Source organism: Camelina sativa, chromosome 5 (assembly GCF_030686135.1).
Source record: "Camelina sativa cultivar CO46 ecotype springtype chromosome 5, ASM3068613v1".
NCBI classification, from domain to species: Eukaryota; Viridiplantae; Streptophyta; class Magnoliopsida; order Brassicales; family Brassicaceae; genus Camelina; species Camelina sativa.
The window spans coordinates 18,628,175-18,646,408 of NC_141884.1; the positions used below are offsets into that span (position 1 = coordinate 18,628,175).

The following is an 18,234-nucleotide window of genomic DNA, read 5'->3' on the forward strand; positions in this document are numbered from 1 at the left end:
GTTTAATTAACCCGGTTAACAGATTCTGTTAATCAAATTAACGTCTGTTAAGTCGGATGTTTGATTCGACAAATCAATATAACATAATGATTTAAAAAGCATATAAGAAATACACGAGGAATTTTTATTCCAATGCAAAACCATTGGGTATTAAACTTCCAAATAAAAATAACTTGGGGTTTTTTTGACATTTTTCCCCAAATTCAATATCATTTGGTGCAGCTTCCTTGATCATTTATATAAAAGCAATATTGTTCAAAAGAGCAAAAAGGTTGGACATAATAATATAAATATAGTAATAACTAGAATTCAACGTTTCGGATTTCTGATCTGATTCTGATAATTCAGATAAAAGTTCATTATCTATTCAGGCTTTATGACTATTATGTTTAGATATGTGTCGGATTCAGATCAGTTTTCGGAGAAAAAATTAACTAAAAAGTCAGTTTAAACAAAACTAGGTTTAATTTTAACAAGATTTGGTTAATTTAACAAAAATATATTAATTCAACAAATGTAATTTAAAAAACTTGGATATCTAGGTTATCTCGGATATTTTTGTTATTTGGTACTTTTAATTATAAAACGATAACTAGATATAACACAAATTTTTGGATACATAATCTTATTTTAGGTTTTCAGATATACCATTCGGTGAGAAAAAAAAACATTCATTTGTTTCATTTTAATTGATGTTTATTTTTCTCATTTATATTAAAAAATCATTTAGTGTTATATTTTGTAACACCCGCGAACCGGAATCCCGGTTTAGGGTATGCATCAATCGATGCAGTTAGAGCATCGGTCGATGCTGACTCAATTCTCTGCATTTTGACTTAAGTCAAACGCTGCGTTTTGGGCAAAAGGGAGAAGGGAAAACCCTTAAGTCGTTTTGTCTCATTAGTCGTGGGGAGCCGTTTTTGAGAGAAACAAAAAGAGAGAAAAAGTTATTGAGAGTTCTTGGTGATTTCTGGAGATTTGAGGTGTTTCTTGGTGAGATCTGTAGCTGCAATCGTTGTAGGAGCTTCCTAGAGGCTTGTTCTTGCTTGTTAGAGGTTCAGATTCTTCTGTGGCAAAGGTAAGTTCATGACCATGGCTTATCTAAGCTAGAGGATTCTTTAATCTGCTTGTTGTGTGATGTTAGGCTTGTTAGATCGTTGCTATGGACGTTAGGAAGCTTTCTTGTGGCTTGGGATCGAGTTTTGTGGTTGTAGGAACGAAGATCCAGCGAGAAGCTTCGGGGAAAACATGGTGCTCGATGTTGCGTCGATCGATGCATAACTTGCATCGGTCGATGCAAGTGCGAGGACGGCGCGTAAAACTCTAGAGTTTTCGCGTTACGTCGAGCATGCGTCGGTCGATGCGGATTGGGTATCGGTCGATGCAAGTTACACTTGCATCGGTCGATGCAGCTTCTGTGTCGATTGATGTTTCCCCATTGGGCATCGGTCGATGCATGTTGGCGTCGGTCGATGCTGAGTCCCGGTTTGTTATTTGTCGTTTGTTGATTGTTGTGTGTTGGTTATTGATACTCTATTGCTTGTGTGTATAGCCCAGTAGATGGGAGGATTGCCTTACTAAGTGTTTATAAAATACTCATGCATTGCAATATGTGTTTGTGGTGCAGGTAAAAGCAAAGTGTAATCGTGGAATCAAGGCAATGAAGAGGAGGATGTTCTAGTGGTTCCCTTGGTTGTCTAGCTTCTGTTAGGTTGCTAGAGTTGAGTCCTAGAATGTTGCTTAGAATTGCTGGTTCACTGGTTTATGTTGGTTGGATTATTAATTTATGATTGGAATTCATACTGGATATTATTCTATTGGTTATTATAATTATTGGATACTACTTATTGGTTATTGGTATTGTTATTCCGCTGTTGGTTGTGATTGTGGTTAGGTGGCTAGTGGGTATGGGACCACTAGCTGTAGTTTATTTATTATATTATATTTATTATTAATTATTTTTTTTTTAAAAGGTCGGTCGTTTCATATTTAAAAATAAAATAAGATATCATTTATTTTATCTTTAATACTAATTTAGCCTATGATAAATGAATTCGTAAGATACAAATAATCACAAAAATAAAAGTAAAACTAAAGTTAATTTTGCATTAAAAGCAAAAATATTACAAAAAGGGAACTTATTTTTTGGGTAAAGAATCCCTTAATATTGTAATTAATCTTGATCTAATTGAACCAGAGGATTAGAACAAAGAACTTAAGAATCAAAGAAAGCAAAGAACGACACACGATTTAACGAGTTCACGCTTCAAAATCGGAAATGTTACTTCTTGGCAGAGTAAACTTCTCTGGTAATCCACTAGAACAATGGTGGACAAATTGGTTTACAAAGCTCTCGACATCAGTCTCTCTTGATCCTTCTCTAACCTCTCTCAACAAGATCTAACAAACTTTTTGATCTCGTTTACAAAAGATAAGAAACCTCGAGCAGTCTATATACAAAGACGAAACTACCCTTAGCAACTTTTAACAACCACCAACCTTAACGTCCACACTCACATGCAATGACTTGAGCTTGCTTGCAAATCCTCTCATACACCGAGAGTCTTTATCACCCTCATGCTATTTCAATAATCGAATCCTGAGTCACAACACTTCAGTTCTCCACCTTGACTCTTATTCTCTTACTTAGCTTCATACTTGTCTAGTTCTGGGATTACCCTCCTCTGATACTTGAGCTTCACCGCTCCAACTTATGACTTTAACCACTCCAATCCTAAGTTCACCACTCAGCCCTTGAGCTTAACCGATCAAGTATCAAGCTTCACAGCTTAGCAGTTTGTTACTCGGAGCATATCTAATGCTCCATCAAGTTTATCCACCGGTAGTATCTTTGTAAAGATATCAGCTCGATTGCATTAACTCGCAAACTTAACTACCTTCACCAATGATACCTCTGATAAAGTGAAAGCTGATATCAATATGTTTGGTTCTCTCATAATGAACTGAATTCTTTGCCAGTGCAATCGCACATTGAGGATCAGAATGTACCTCCACAAAACTCTAAGAGAAACCAAGCTCGGCTTCTAATCCTTTAAGCCAAATGACTTCTTTCACTGCCTTTGTCAGAGCCATATACTCGACCTCTGTAGATGAGAGAGATACCACTCTCTGTAACCATGATTTATAACTTTGTGTCCTCCTACTGTGAAAACATAGCCTGTAGTAGACCTCCTGGAATCACCATCACCGGCGTAGTCCGAATTACAATAGCCTCATAGTACAAAATCCCCTTGTTTCCCACTTGGCCGCCTCCCAATGACTTTTTAGTGGCTTACCCATGTATCTGCTTATAACTCCAACTGGATAACCAAGATCTGGCTGAGTGCTCATCATCGCATACATGATACTGCCTGTAGTATTAGTGTATGGAACCGCCTTCATCTTACTGAAGTGTTCTTCATATTCTTCATCAAAGGCTGCTTTTAACTTGAAATGAGCTCTCATAGGAGTAACCACTGCTTTAGCTTGATCTATGTGGAAAGTCTTCAAAACTTTCTTCATAACCCTCCTGAGACAAAACTAATGTCCCTGTAACACGTCTCGTATGATTTTCACACCCAAAATCTTCTTAGCGTCTCCTAAGTCTTTCATTTCAAACTCTTGACTTAGAAATTTGTTTAATTCCTGAACATGAGGTTTACTCACGGATGCAATTAACATGTCATCTACGTATAACAACAAATACATATACGAGCCATTCTCCAGCTTCCTCTAGTACACACAACTATCATAGGCACTTCTACTATAGTCTATTCCTTTAATAAACTCATCAAATCTTAAGTTCCACTGCCTAGGAGATTGTTTAAGACCGTACATAGATCTTCTAAGAAAACATACCTGGTTACGATCTTTCTAGCTCTCAATTCCTTATGATTGAGCCATCACTATATCTTCATCCAGAAAACCATGTAGAAAAGTTGTCTTCACATCCATCTGTTGAAGCTCCATATCAATCTGTACCACCATTGATAGTAAATACATGATTGATACATGCTTAACCATCGGTGCAAAAATTTCAGAGTAATCTACCCCTTCCTTCTGAGTATAACCTTTGCAACAAGTCAAGCTTTAAATCTTGGAGCTTCGACCACAGGGATACCTGGTTTTTGAGTAAAGACCCATCTACAACCAATCACCTTAGCGTCCTCTGGTTTCTCTCCAAGATCCCAAGTATGATTCTTCTTCATAGAAATCATTTCTTCTTTCATTGCTTCATTCCATTCTGTGAAGTGACCTTAGTGCAGTGGCAGGAGGTAAGTCCATTTGTAGAAGGCACCATCACACCCGGGATCGAGTCCCGGTTCCTACGAATGTAGGAATTTGGCTAATGGGTCGGCCTGTTGTGGCCCAATGGTTGACAAAAAAAAAAAAAAAAGATCGTGGTTCTGACTTTCCTCCATCTTCAGTGTAGTAAGCATAACCTACCATATTAGATTATTTATACCTCTGATTAGCCTTGATAGCCCTTTTACCTCTATCTCTAACTAATTGATAGTCACTTAAGTCCTATTCCTCAGACTCTATATTCTCTTCTTCTACCGATGCTTCATTTTTGATTTTTGTGACTGTTTACCATTGATTATTCTATCATCTGTAGGAACACTAGGTTCCTGAGTAGCTCCACCTTGATCAAAAGAACTTGAATCTAAATCCAGATTCTGCAGGTCCAACTCGAGAACATCAAACTGCAAACCATCCTTAGCATCTTTATACATAACTTATTCTCTGAAAATGACATTCTAGCTTATGACACATCTTCCTTCTTCTGGAACCCAAACCTTATAACTCTTGACTCCTTCAGGATAACTTGTAAAGTAACTTTTCTTCGCCCTCGGATTTAACTTGCCTTGATCTTCATGAACATATACTAAGCAACTGAACTTCCTGAGTAAGCTCAAATCAGGTAACCTCGATGTCCACCTCTCCTCAGGAAGATCACACTCTATTACCGTGGAGGGAGACCTATTACTCAGATAAACTGCAGTGGAGGCTGCTTCTACCCAAAATTTCTTCTCCATTCCACTCTCGCTAAGCATACTTCTCACCTTATCCATAATAGTCCGGTTTATCCTCTCAATTACTCCATTTTGTTGATGAGTATAAGCACACATCCTGTGTCTTACATTACCCTCATCCCTACAGAACTTATGGAAATACTGATTATAGTACTCCAAACCATTATCAGTTCTGAGCTCATTTACCTTCTTCTCAGATTGTGTCTCCACCATCTTCTTCCAATCTACAAACCTCTCAAAAGCTTCATCTTTTCTTTTAAGAAGATAAATACATGTCTTCCTCGAGAAATCGTCAATACACGAAATAAAGTATTGACAATTACCTAATGACAACAGATTATGAGGAGAGCCCCATAAGTCTGAATAGACATACCCCAAGTTCTCCTTTGTAACATGTTGAGCTGGTGAAAAACTCACCCTGTGATTCTTTCCAAAACACAATCCTCACAAAATTTCAAATCTTGGATCCCTCTGCAGACAAAATTTCTTCACAAGCTTCTCAAGACCTCTCCGACTCATGTGACCAAGGCGGCTATGCCACAAGTCTGTCTCATCCTTTGACAGTTCTGAAGCATGAGATTCTGCAATTGATGTCTCTCCTTGTAGAATGTAAAGTGTATCTTTCTTCTATCCTTTAAGAATTGTCGAACATCCTTTGAGCACCTTAAGTACACCATCCTCAAATTTAAACCAATTCCCTTTATCTTCAAGCCTTTCTAAAGATATCAGGTTCGTGGACATTAATGGCATATACCTTACATCTGTTAAGACAGCAAAAGTACCATCTGGATCCTTGATTTTGACACTACCTATCCCCTTCACCTATGAAAAAGTATCAATTCTCATCTTCACATATCTAGAATGCACATCATTGAAATCATAAAACCAATTCCTCCTGGGAGTCATATAAAATGAACACCCTGTATCTGATACCCACTCGTCAGCTTTACTACCAGATGCAACTAAACTTTCATCCACCGCCATTAATACCATAGCATAATCAATCTCTTCAGTTGATTTTGCCATACTACCCTCTCCCTTATCAGGTCCATGTGTTTTACCTTTATTCTTTTCTAGCTATTTGTAACATTGTTTCTTGAAATGACCTTCTTTACCGCAAATCCAACACACTTGCTTACCATCCTTTGACTTAGATCGAGACCTTCCCTTACTTTTAGTAGTATGACCATTATACTTTTCCTTAGATCTACCTCTCGCAAAATGGCCCTCTGCAACTGACTTATTATTCTGAGCTACCTCCCTTTCCTTATCTCGTGTCGCTACCATCACATCATCTAATCTTAAATTCTCTCTACCATTACTATACGTCAATGTTTCAACTAGAGTATCAAACCTAGCAAACAAAAAAACTCAGTAGGATGATAGCATGTACCTCATCAGAAACTTCAATCTGCAAGTGATTCAGATCCGCAACAATCTTTCAGAAGTCATCAATGTTATCATCGATTCTCTTATTTTCTTGCATCTTGAATGTATATAAGTTCAACTGTGAATACACACGATGCGGAAGAGAAGTATTCATGAACATCTTATCTAGCGTTGACCACGCTTCTGCTGCTGTTTCACACAAGTCAATGTTCCTTAACACCTTATCCTCGACATTTAAGAAGATCACGTTCTTTGCCTTATCGCATCGCTCTAATCTAACTGCTTCATCTGCTTCACGCTTCTGTTTCTTTTTTTTGAATCTGGTTTCTCTTCTTCTGTGAGAGGTGGAGACGGAACCTTCTCTACGAACAAATCCTTTAACCCAATCACACTCAGATGAGCTCGAATCCTCGTCTTCCACAGAGAGAAATCACCCGAACCATCAAACACCGCAATCGAAACCCCATACATCTTCGATTCAACCACACTTCGACAAAACCGTAGCTCTGATATCAATTGTAATTAATCTTGACCTAATTGATCAATCACAAACTCAAATCGAATGCGAAACAAAAGGATTAGAACAAAGAAAGCAAAGAAACGACACACGATTTAATGAATTCACGCTTCCAAGTCGGGAAATGTTACGTCTCGCTAGAGTAAACTTCTCCGGTAATCCAGTAGAACAACGGTTAACAAATCGGTTTACAAAGCTCTCGACCTCATAAGATCTACCAAACTTTTTGATATCGCTTACAAAATATAAAAACCCTCGAGCAGTCTATATACAAAGACAAAACTACCCTCAGCGACTTGTAACAATCACTGACCGTAACGTCCACACGAGTCACTCACATGCATTGACTTGAGCATGATTGCAAACAATGGCGGACCGACGTAGAGCTTAGGAGGGTCAACTGACTGGGTAAAATGTTGAAATAGCATTGTTTTGCATATAAAGTTGTAAATTTTCAGTAGCATAGTTGGTCTTCTTTTAATAGGTTGACCTCGGTTCGACTCTTCCGTACTACACCAATTATTTCTTTTTTATATTTAACTAGCTTTTAATTATTTTTTTGACCTAGATAAATTTTTTTTCTGAGTCCGCCACTGATTACAAACCTTTTCATACACCAAAAATCTTTATTACATTTATGCTATTTCAGTAATCGAATCTAAGTCACAACACTTCGAATATGAAACAGAAGATGTAGTTTTTATCATCCTCCTCAATCTATACTAATAAAAAGTAGAAGCTATAAGCTTCTAAGACTGTCCACATAGGATTTTAAATAACCTATCGGGATTTGACATGTCACTCATTAACATTTTTAAAAATTTCTAGAATTTTATATATTAAGAATTATTTTAAAACAATTTATCAGGATTTGACATGTCATTCATTAACATTTTTTAAAATTTCCAGAATTTTTTAGAAAATGGAAATTTTAAATTTGTGAAAATAAAAGAACTATGCACAATATCCCACATCGGCTAGAAAAGTTTTAGACAATGGTTCAGAACCAGTATAAACAAGATTAATATGCTTCCAACAACGAATGAGCAGGAAAGTTTGATTTATCAAGCGTCCAAGTTTAAACATTATTCGGTTTGATCCAGTTTTTTATTTGATCAAATTAAAACTTTAAAAAGTTTCAAAAAAATATTTTAATTTTTAAAAATTTTAAAAGTTTAATTATTATAAATATTGAAACTTTTAAAAGTTCTTAGCTTTTAAAAAGTGTTTAAATATTATAATTTTTAAAAGGTTCAAATTTTATATTTCGAAACCTTTTAAAGTTTAAAATACTAGAAATATTGATGCAAAACATAAATTATCTTATTTATCTACGTTTGTACTTTCTATTTCTTATGAGCTATAAAACATTTTTTTTGTATGATTTTAGATGAGTTGATATTCTTTCATTAATTTTTTTTATTTTTAGGTCTAAGGAAGAACGATTGACATCACAAGACCTTGATTTGATGTTTGAGTCAAGTAGTACAAAAAAAAAAAAAAAAGATGGACGACAAACACATATGTTTTATTAGCTATACATAGGCAAGACCAGTGTTACGGTTGTCACGGTTATGGTTTATTAACCATCGGTTAAGGTTAGAAATTTTGTTTAATCTTAACTATAATCGTTTAATAAATAGTTAAACGGTTACGTTTAAATACGGTTCCGGTTCAAGCGGTTACGGTTATATACGGTTAAGTTATTTGAGAATATGATACAGTTGATATTATTTGATGATATAACATAATTAATATTATTTATTTATAATTATTATGTTTTTACAGTGTACTCATATTTCTATATATCATATGATTCATATTAAATAAATTATTATTAGTATATTTTATTATGTTTTTAAAATATTATAAACCAATGATTTTGGTCGGAGAAGATTCTAAACGTGTGGATCTAAAACCAAATAAGTATATGGATAAAATTATCAATAATTGGATGCATGTGTTGACTATGCTGCTCTTCATGAATTTCACAAATTTATGAGAAAATAAATAATTTTGTTTTTGGAGTTTGATGGGTTAACAAGTTGTGTGGTAATCTAAAAAAAGGTTTTTCAGTGGAAAAATGTGAAAAGAAGAAGAAAAAGAATATAACGAAGAACCAGACGGTAAAAGTAACAATGAAAATTACCAAAAATTTTGACAATGAAAATGACAATACTAATTTATTTATTTCTATAAGATAATATTTTATTACCGTCATCAATCATATATAATTTTCATCAAAATATATCTAATAAACCAACCGTTTAATAAACGGTTAAACAGTTACGTTTAATACGGTTCCGGTTCAAACGGTTACGGTTATATGAGAATATGATACAGTTGATATTATTTGATGATATAACATAATTGATATTATTTATTTATAATTAATTATTTATTTATAATTAATATGTTCTTATAGTGTACTCATATTTCTATATATCTTATGATTCATATTAAATAAATAATATAGTATATTTTATTATGTTTTTAAAATATTATAAACTAAGTAAGGATTTTGGTTGGAGAAGATTCTAAACGTGTGGATCTAAAATCAAATAAGTATATGGATAAAATTATCAATAATTAGATGCATATGTTGACTATGTTGTTCTTCATGAATTTCACAAATTTTACGAGAAAATAAATAATTTTTTCTTGGAGTTTGATGGGTTAACAAGTTGTGTAGTAGTCTAGAAAAAAGGTTTTTCAGTAGAAGAATGTGAAGAAGTTAACGAAGAAGAAGAAGAAAAATAGTATAACGAAGAACCAGATTGTAAATATAACAATGAAAAATTATCACAAATTTTGACAATAAAAATGATAATACTAATTTAACTATTTTTTAAGATAATATTTTATACCGTCATCAATCGTATATAATTTTTATCAAAATATATCAAATAAATTTATACGTAGCGTGAGTTCAAAACCTAGTATATGAATAAAAAAGAGACTTTATTGAGAGAGGGCGTAATAAACCAATAAATTTTTGTAAAAATGGACCTTTTTGATAATTTCTAAGTAGAAATAATATATCAATTGGCGTTTTGGAAAAGAAAATGAAATTATTTCTTTTGATTATGGCGACATATTATTCGATATATTTATAATCAAGATACTTCTTAATATATGTATAGAAAGATTCTGCATGTCTATTCTTGAAACTTGAAAATTGCTGACTTATCAAGAAATAAATTAATAAATTAAGTTCTCAAGCCATTATTTATCATCCGTTATACTATTATCTAGTATTTGGGTCAAATCTGTTCCTCTAAATAAATCCAAACAATTTGACGAGTGAGCCGATTTGGGTTTTAGTCTTTTAGCTAATGGTGTAAGTATGCCGTTAGGATTTAAACAGGAAAAGACCTGATGTTCAGACGAGGAAAGCCAACTATCCCGGGCAGAGCCGTGCCTACCCTTATAGAAAAAAGGTAAGTGCCTTAGGCCACACTAATCCCCTAAATACTTCACTACACTGTTGATGACTCAACTGTTAAAACTTAGTTCACTATTAGTATTAGATTATTGCTTCCGTAACTGTTTAGCTGAAGAATTAAATACTTTAGCTAGATACAATAATAGTTTTTTTTTTTAAATAAATAAAATGCATAGATCCAATAATAGTTGGGCAAATAATAAGAAGTAGCAAGACATGTGAAGTGGGAAAGTGAGATATTCCTTCACGAGGTGGACTCCAAGATGGCAGCGTCTAACTCCATTTGGCCCAACTCTCTTTACCAATATACATAAACTCAGCTTCTGCCAATCAAACTCTTTATCAGAAAATATTTATGCATACATTAAAAATTTTAATCACAAAAATCAGCATATATTCACACTCACATCTCTAGACTACTGTGCCTATATATTATTCACACACACATACACATCTCTCTCTCTCTCTCTCTCTCTCTCTCTCTCTCTCTCTCTCTCTCTCCTGTTCTAGATCTCATCAGGTTTTTTCTGGTTATTTTGTAGCTTCTACGATCTGGTAACATGTTTTTATATACGTCATACCTTTCATTTTTGCAAATCAATAATAGAAATTTGTGGTTTTGTCTCATTTTACTATTTTAGCAGTATATATATATTACCAAGTTCAGAGAGTGTTCAGTATTTTCTTCTTCCCCTCTCTTATCTCTATCTGTTAGGGTTTCACTTCTTTTTCAGGTTTGGATATGGTTAGGTTCCAACTAAGTAGAAGAGAATACGTAGAACTGTACCAATCACAACTTGTCATCTCGACTATTCCGCCATGTTACCCCTCCCACATATGTATAAGTATAATGTATACATAGATAAATTTTATATTATATTATATATATATATATATGAAGGTACGAGTTTCTATAAATTATGAAGGATAAGTATTTAAATATATTTAGAGGATATATATGTAGGTAGTGAGTTGGAGTTATGAGTTTGAGTTTGATTTGAGAGACAAACGATTGCGACATGAAGATGAAAGACTATTTCCGAAGCCGCGCGCGGTCGTTGTTTGCTGCTGTGGCATCATCAAGATTCACATCTCTGTTGATGGACGGTGGTGATTCACTCTCCCCAAATTTGTCTCTGTGAAAAATGAGAATCTTGATGATGCTGCATCGGCAATCAAGGACTATTATTTTTGCCCTTTCTGTATTCCATCCAAGATCTTGTTCAGGTTAGTTTGCTTCTGCTTGAAATCCGTTTTTATAGTTTCATTTTTGTCACCTGTGTATGTTAACCTATTTTCCCTGTTTAGTTATAGTTTCTTAATACATAAAGATCTGATCATGATCTGTTGTTAGTATCTTTTTTTCTTCATGTGATACCGTCGGATTTGATTTAGGATCTCAAGTTTTTGGCAGTCGTTTTCAACCCAATACATGAATGGATCAAAAAGCTTCTCTTTCAATAGATGAACAAGAGTCACAATATCATCAAAAGGACTAACTAAGGTAACTATGACATATCCCTATACAATTTTCTCTTGTTGGCAAAATTTCAGCTTGCACTTTCACAACACAATAATATCCTTTTCTTTCTTTTGGAAAAAATAAAAAAAATTGGATATCATGGAAGTTGATGAGATAATGAAAGGGTCTAGATGGAACTATTGATGTCTAGCAGCAAAGAAAGGTTTTCAGGACAAACTGTCAGTTCTCTTTGTGTTGTTGGTTTATTGTTGGCTATTACATTCAAAATGAGAATCAATTAGGAACTTGTTGGGTGGACCTTACACATTGTAGACTAGGCATACGTACTCAGTCCCACCTATTTGTGTCCCCTCTATGTACATGTTTAGGTGTTCTTGTAACTGCAATACTACTGATGAACAATGAAGCAAAAAGTACTCTCATTTTTTTGTTTTTAAAAATCTTATAGGGTAATATATATATTATGACAGACCAATCAGATTGTGAACAAAACCAAAATACATAGTATAATGAGTCTCATGTGTTGTTTGTGAGCACCAATCATCCCAAATGTAGCTTCCAAATCAAATTAACAATACCTAAGTAATGCCGCCTTCTTTTCTTTTGGTTATGTCTCGTAGTACATGTAGATATAGGTGAGTTTAGTTAGTTAATGTCTTGTATGTTGTGGAGCGTGTGTTTAATCACTCCCCCATCCATATATATTTAGTTTTTCAAAGAAATGAATCATAGCTTCCACTATAAAATCTAATTGTTTTGAGCAATGAATTGGATGATCGCGCTCCATAAGTGGAAGTGAAATCATTCTATCTCATTCTTGTAATGCACAATGGCAAGTTGGCAACTATTTTTTCATATCATGATGATATCTTTGATATGTCCGCCAATCACGTGTATTTTGCATATATCTTCCAGTATTGGCAAACGAAATTGTAATTTTATCAAAATTAGTACATCAAAATAATAATATATGTCGTCACTCCAACTTTCTAATTGAGGACATAAGCTGTAAAAAAAAATACATTTCTACCGCTATATTGCTAATACTAATCACAAGCGGATATCATTATTTAATCGATCTTTTGTTAAAATATTCTTACCGATATGTGTCACTAATTAAACGAACCATATAATATGTTTTAATCAGAAGAATTTAATGTGTGAATCTTTTTGTGTTCTGATGATCTTCGTATTTATCTAAATAGCTATTGTGATGTTTCATCAGTTTTATATATAAATGCAAAACAAAACAACAAAGCATTAGAATCTTTGCGTATATGGATGGATCTGACAAAATGAGATGGTAATATTGGCTCGAGGGGATGAATATATGTGTTTGTGTGTGGTCCATTCAAATTGAATTTAAACGCAACGCTGAGTATGTGAGGACCATTGTCCATTTCATTGTAGTTGTACTTATTATTTCCCAGCTTTCTCAAACTTTAAGCTTTTAATGTGTTTGTATTAATTACTAATTTGGCTCAGTTTACTATTTATAGATAAGATTATTTCCCACCTTTCTCAAACTTTAAGCTTTTAATGTGTTTCTCAAAAGTATTTGTTTTCAAGTATTTTTGATGGCTAACGAATTTTGAAAGTGATATTTACGATTTTATCGATCTCAAATTAGTTTGATCTACAAATATAGCAATTCAGTCACATATTTACCCCTATCAACAGAAATGATGAGACAGTTTATCTTGATATAAGAAAAAAAAAAAAAAAAATTCTCTGACCAACCACACTCTTCATATTTTGTCTTTCTCACTCAAAAATTTTCTAAATATTGTTTCTCTGACTAAACCACACTCTTCTTACTTTGTCTTTCTCACTCCAAATTTTCTAAATATAATTTTGTGGTTGTTTATCTTTCTATTTCTAGCTCCCACAATGTTTTTAATATTAATCTGGATCATGGTAGAAATGATTAAAGGCATAATAAAGTAAATGTATATTGTTAAATAAGTAAACGTCACACCAATACATTTGGACGATAGTAGATATGATATGATAGGTCGACCCAAATTCAGTAGTAGAGTTACGAAAAATAAGACGAAAATTATTATCCACTTTAACGGTACTGTACACTGCGATCAAATAATCTAGTAACCAACCCTGACTACTGCCTATAGTGACCAGCTACTAGAATCTTAAATTGTTATATTCATTAGCGATCAATTTAACGCGTCGACTGAATTTTATTACGAGGAAAAACATTATAAGAGGGCTATCTCAAGCTTTGGAGTATCTTCACAATGGATGTGAGAAGATGATATTTCACAGAGACATAAAAGCAAGCAACGTAATGCTGGACTCGGATTTCAACACTAAGCTCGGTGATTTCGGGCTTGCGAGGATGGTTCAGCAAAGCAAAATGACACACCATTCGACTAAGGAGATTGTTGTAACACCAGGATACATGGCTCTTGAGACTTTTCTCAACGGGGAAGCCACGATTGAAACAGATGTGTATGTGTTTGGTGTTCTAATGCTCGAAGTAGTCTCAGGGAAGAAACCAAGTTATCTCTTGATAAAGGAAGACCAGAGCAATTAAGAGAATAGTATTGTGAATTGGCTATGGGAGCTATACAGAAATGGAACCATCATGGATGTTGCCGACCCGAGAATGGAAAGTTTGTTTGATGAAGAAGAGATGAAAAGCGTTTTGCTCTTAGGACTCGCTTGTTGCTACCCGAATCCGAACCATCCATGAAAACTGTTTTGAAGGTCTTGACAGGTGAGACTTGCCCACCCCATGTGCCTACAGAGAGACTGGCTTTCGTGTTGCCAGTAATGCCTCCATCTTTTGGTGTCGTAGACTACTTTCTTACAGGGAGCCAAAACCTATACGCTCACCGAGCTTACTGTAAACTTATAGAAGATGCTTGGAGAGTATAAGTTTTTGATCTAATAATCAGAGTAAACTAAGGGCCGGTGGTGCCCTATATTGTATGTTGTTTACTTTATATTTAGAAAGTAGACTCTTTTTATGTGAAAATCGTCATATATTTTAGTGATCATTTTCTTGAAAATTTGTTGTTATGTCTACACTATCTCTAAGAAATTTAAACCAAAATGGCAAAAACTAGCTACCACGTTTAACAGTGATGTGATGCCGCTTAATCAGAAGTCCTCTTCTTGATAGAGCTAAGGAATTTCAAAGTCTTAGTCGATGAAAAATTGTTGGCATTAGTAAACTTACAGGTCAATAATATAGACGAGCATGGGGATTCTAAAATCTTGATAACCAAGAAGGAACAAGTAACCAAAGCCGGTTATGATTTGTATGAATTGCTGTTTGGAGTGGTGAACTTGATTGCCCGGCCATAAACCACTAGAATAATTGTACTATGCTAACTATGATGCATGTGTCTATTCAATATATGTTATAACTGTATTAAGGGAATTAGATGTGAGTTACGGTAAATTAATGCTGAATAGCCATCATCTTCATAGGTGTTCCGGCATTCAAAACTGTTATCCCCTTTTCCACTCCTGACTCTCATCTGGTTTGGCTAACAAATAATTATCTTACGTTGTTCAAAAATAATGTTGCAAGTCCGAATATGGTCAATCGAGAATTAATTTAGGATGTTCATGTCAACAATCAATATGCCGGAACAGAGATAATAGACACATATAGTCATACTGTTATAAGATATTTAACTAAAATTTTAAATATCCAAAAATAAAAATGATATTTAAAAACTATATAAATTTAAAAAGGGAGAAAAGTCCCGTCATCTAGGTTCGAGTAGCATTGGCTAGGGGGTTCGAAATTTAACATAGTTTCTCCCGGTTCCAAGAGATTAGTTTTTGGGCCTAAGAAAACTTTGGATGTTATCAAAAAAAAAAACTAGATAAATTTATAAAGATTAGAAATTGTTTTCAAACTTAAATAGTTGTTTTACTTGTTAATTTCTCAATTGTATCTTATTATATAAAGCTTGGTTCTCAAATTTAGTAACTCACCAGATCGTAACACATGTTAGTTTTAACGATCAGAGATCAAAGTTAAAAACTCACTAGATCGTGACATGTGTCAGTTTTAACGATTAAATATCCAAGTTAGTAATTCATCAGATCGTGACACGTGTCAATTTTAACGATCAGAAATCACATATCAAAGTTAGTCACTCATTAGATCGTGACACGTATCAATTTTAACGATCAGAAATCACAGTTTTCAAGCTTGGTAAAACGATGCATAAGATAATTGTAATCTTATTATATTAAAAAAAAACTTTGTTAATCCTAAAAGAAAAATGATTGTAAATACACCCCTCTATATAAGCAAAAAGATAATGACATATTTTTCACCAAACAAAATAATTTCGACAAGCTTTGTTTTTTTTTGGTAAAATTTTCTTCTTTGTTTTTTATTATCCTTTTGTTAGACACATCATTGTTGTTGAACAAGTCTGGAAGGTAATTTGTTTGTTGTCTAATCGAAGCAACTATATAAAAAGATTCCTAGATATTACAACGTGTTTTCGTCATCGTTTCTTTGAATTTTGTTTCGTCTCTCAATTTCATAATGCATACTACGCGATCTTTGACTTTGAAGTGTTAACAAAGTTTCTTATGCATAATAACTAAGGTTTTTGGGAGTAACAAATTTCTCACGGTGTTATTATTATTTCTATTAATTTACAGGACAAGTAGCATAAAAAAATATGAATACACAAATGCACGATAACAACAGAGATTATATAACACTAGATCAACTAAACATAAAGCGTTCTTATCATCGAACGATAGTATGTCTTACAAGAAAGTGAGAAGCAAAATTTTTTAAAAAAACAATGAGCTCATTGGAATAAATTTTCTCATAAAATAGAAAATGGATTAAGAAAAATACACAAAAAATATTAATTCTAAAAAATGTAAATACTCACTTCTATATAAACATAGATTGTCTTATATTATTCATTTAACAAAATAATTTATCCTAAAATATTGCTTTCAACTTTGTTCTATTAGTCAAACTTTTTTAATGAGAAGACAAATTTTCCTTATTTTTCAAACCAAAATATACTTCTACTTTCGACTTTTTCAGTTTGGAATAGGTAAGATTAATATGTTGACCCAAAAAGAATGAAAGATTAATATATCTATCTTCTTTTTCTAATATTGTATTTTAAAATTTATTGTAGTAGTTTTAAATTATTTTATTTAATTTATATTTTCATCTTTGAATTATTTGAGATTCATATATTACCGTGCTTATAATTTTCTATTATTTTATTAATTATGTCAAATTAATATTCTTCTAATTTCTCAACCTTGATTGGTTGGTCATAGACCTTTTTTTTTTGTGTAAACATAATTGTTACCATTCGTTCAATCTCAAAATGAGATAAAGAGGAGAAATTTATCAACCTAATGGCTGGATAAAATAGGCTAATCAAACACAAGCCTACAAAAAACATAGATAGATTGGAAAAACATAAATCGTTGTTGATAGATCCATAGGAACTTGAAGACAGAGGCTACATCATGATGTGTCAAAGAACCTTACATAATTACATTGAGAAATTTAACATTAGTTACTATCAAAAGATTTTGTGACGTTGGAAAAAGGTCTTTAGTTTCATTGGTTGCTGGAGCAAGTCAGACGTGAACATATTCTCTCCACGCAGGAGGAGGGCAGAGCCAAGATTCTCTCTATGGTGGAGGAGGTTGGACGGAAGGTTATCTCCCCAAAGGAGGAAGGTGAGGGAGGTTGGATGCAAGGTGATCTCCCCAAGGGAGGAAGGCGGAGCGAAGGTTTCTTCTATGGTTAGTCGTACACTATTGTGATGTAATTTATTTTTATTCAACATGTTTTTTGAGCCAACAATTTTAGTGATTAAAGAAACTATGCAAAAATAAAAGTAAAGAGACATATAATAGTTGGCTTAATTTGTTCATATAAACATTTTCTAGGTGGTGATAAATAATATATTTGTAACCTACAATATACTTAGGTATAAAAAATACACTTTTATTGGTAACATACATAAATAATTTGTATATGGATACAAATCAGTGTATTATAGCAAAAAAAACTTTTATAAATAATGTACAATAAATTTTAATATATTTTTATTTTATTTTATTTTATTTATAAAACTTTAAACCGCACATCGGCGGATCCTTATCTAGTGATTGTATATAGTATATACGATTGTAAAAGTCAATAAAATAAATCACTAATAATTTTCTAAAACTTGAAAAGATTAGAAACATAAGAAAAATAAAGAAGGCTAACTAGACAAGTTTGAATCTCTTGCACACTAAACTTCACATTTCCTAGAAAAGTGAATATTTGACCATATATGGGAGGGCTCAAACGGCTTGGTCGGTGGTGTTAATTATTGTG

General features: G+C 33.3%; 1 long non-coding RNA gene across 3 annotated transcripts; it reads left to right on the forward strand.

Moving 5' to 3' along the window:
* The first annotated feature begins 10,788 nt into the window (after positions 1-10,788).
* LOC147943960 (uncharacterized) lies at positions 10,789-12,292 on the forward strand. 3 transcript variants are annotated; one of them, XR_015557105.1, is made up of 2 exons: positions 10,789-11,614; positions 11,783-12,292. It is a non-coding gene; the product is annotated as an uncharacterized LOC147943960 (long non-coding RNA). The 3 variants fall into 3 exon arrangements; XR_015557106.1 differs by having other exon boundaries at positions 11,792-12,292; XR_015557103.1 differs by having other exon boundaries at positions 11,802-12,292.
* Positions 12,293-18,234: the final 5,942 nt, after the last annotated feature.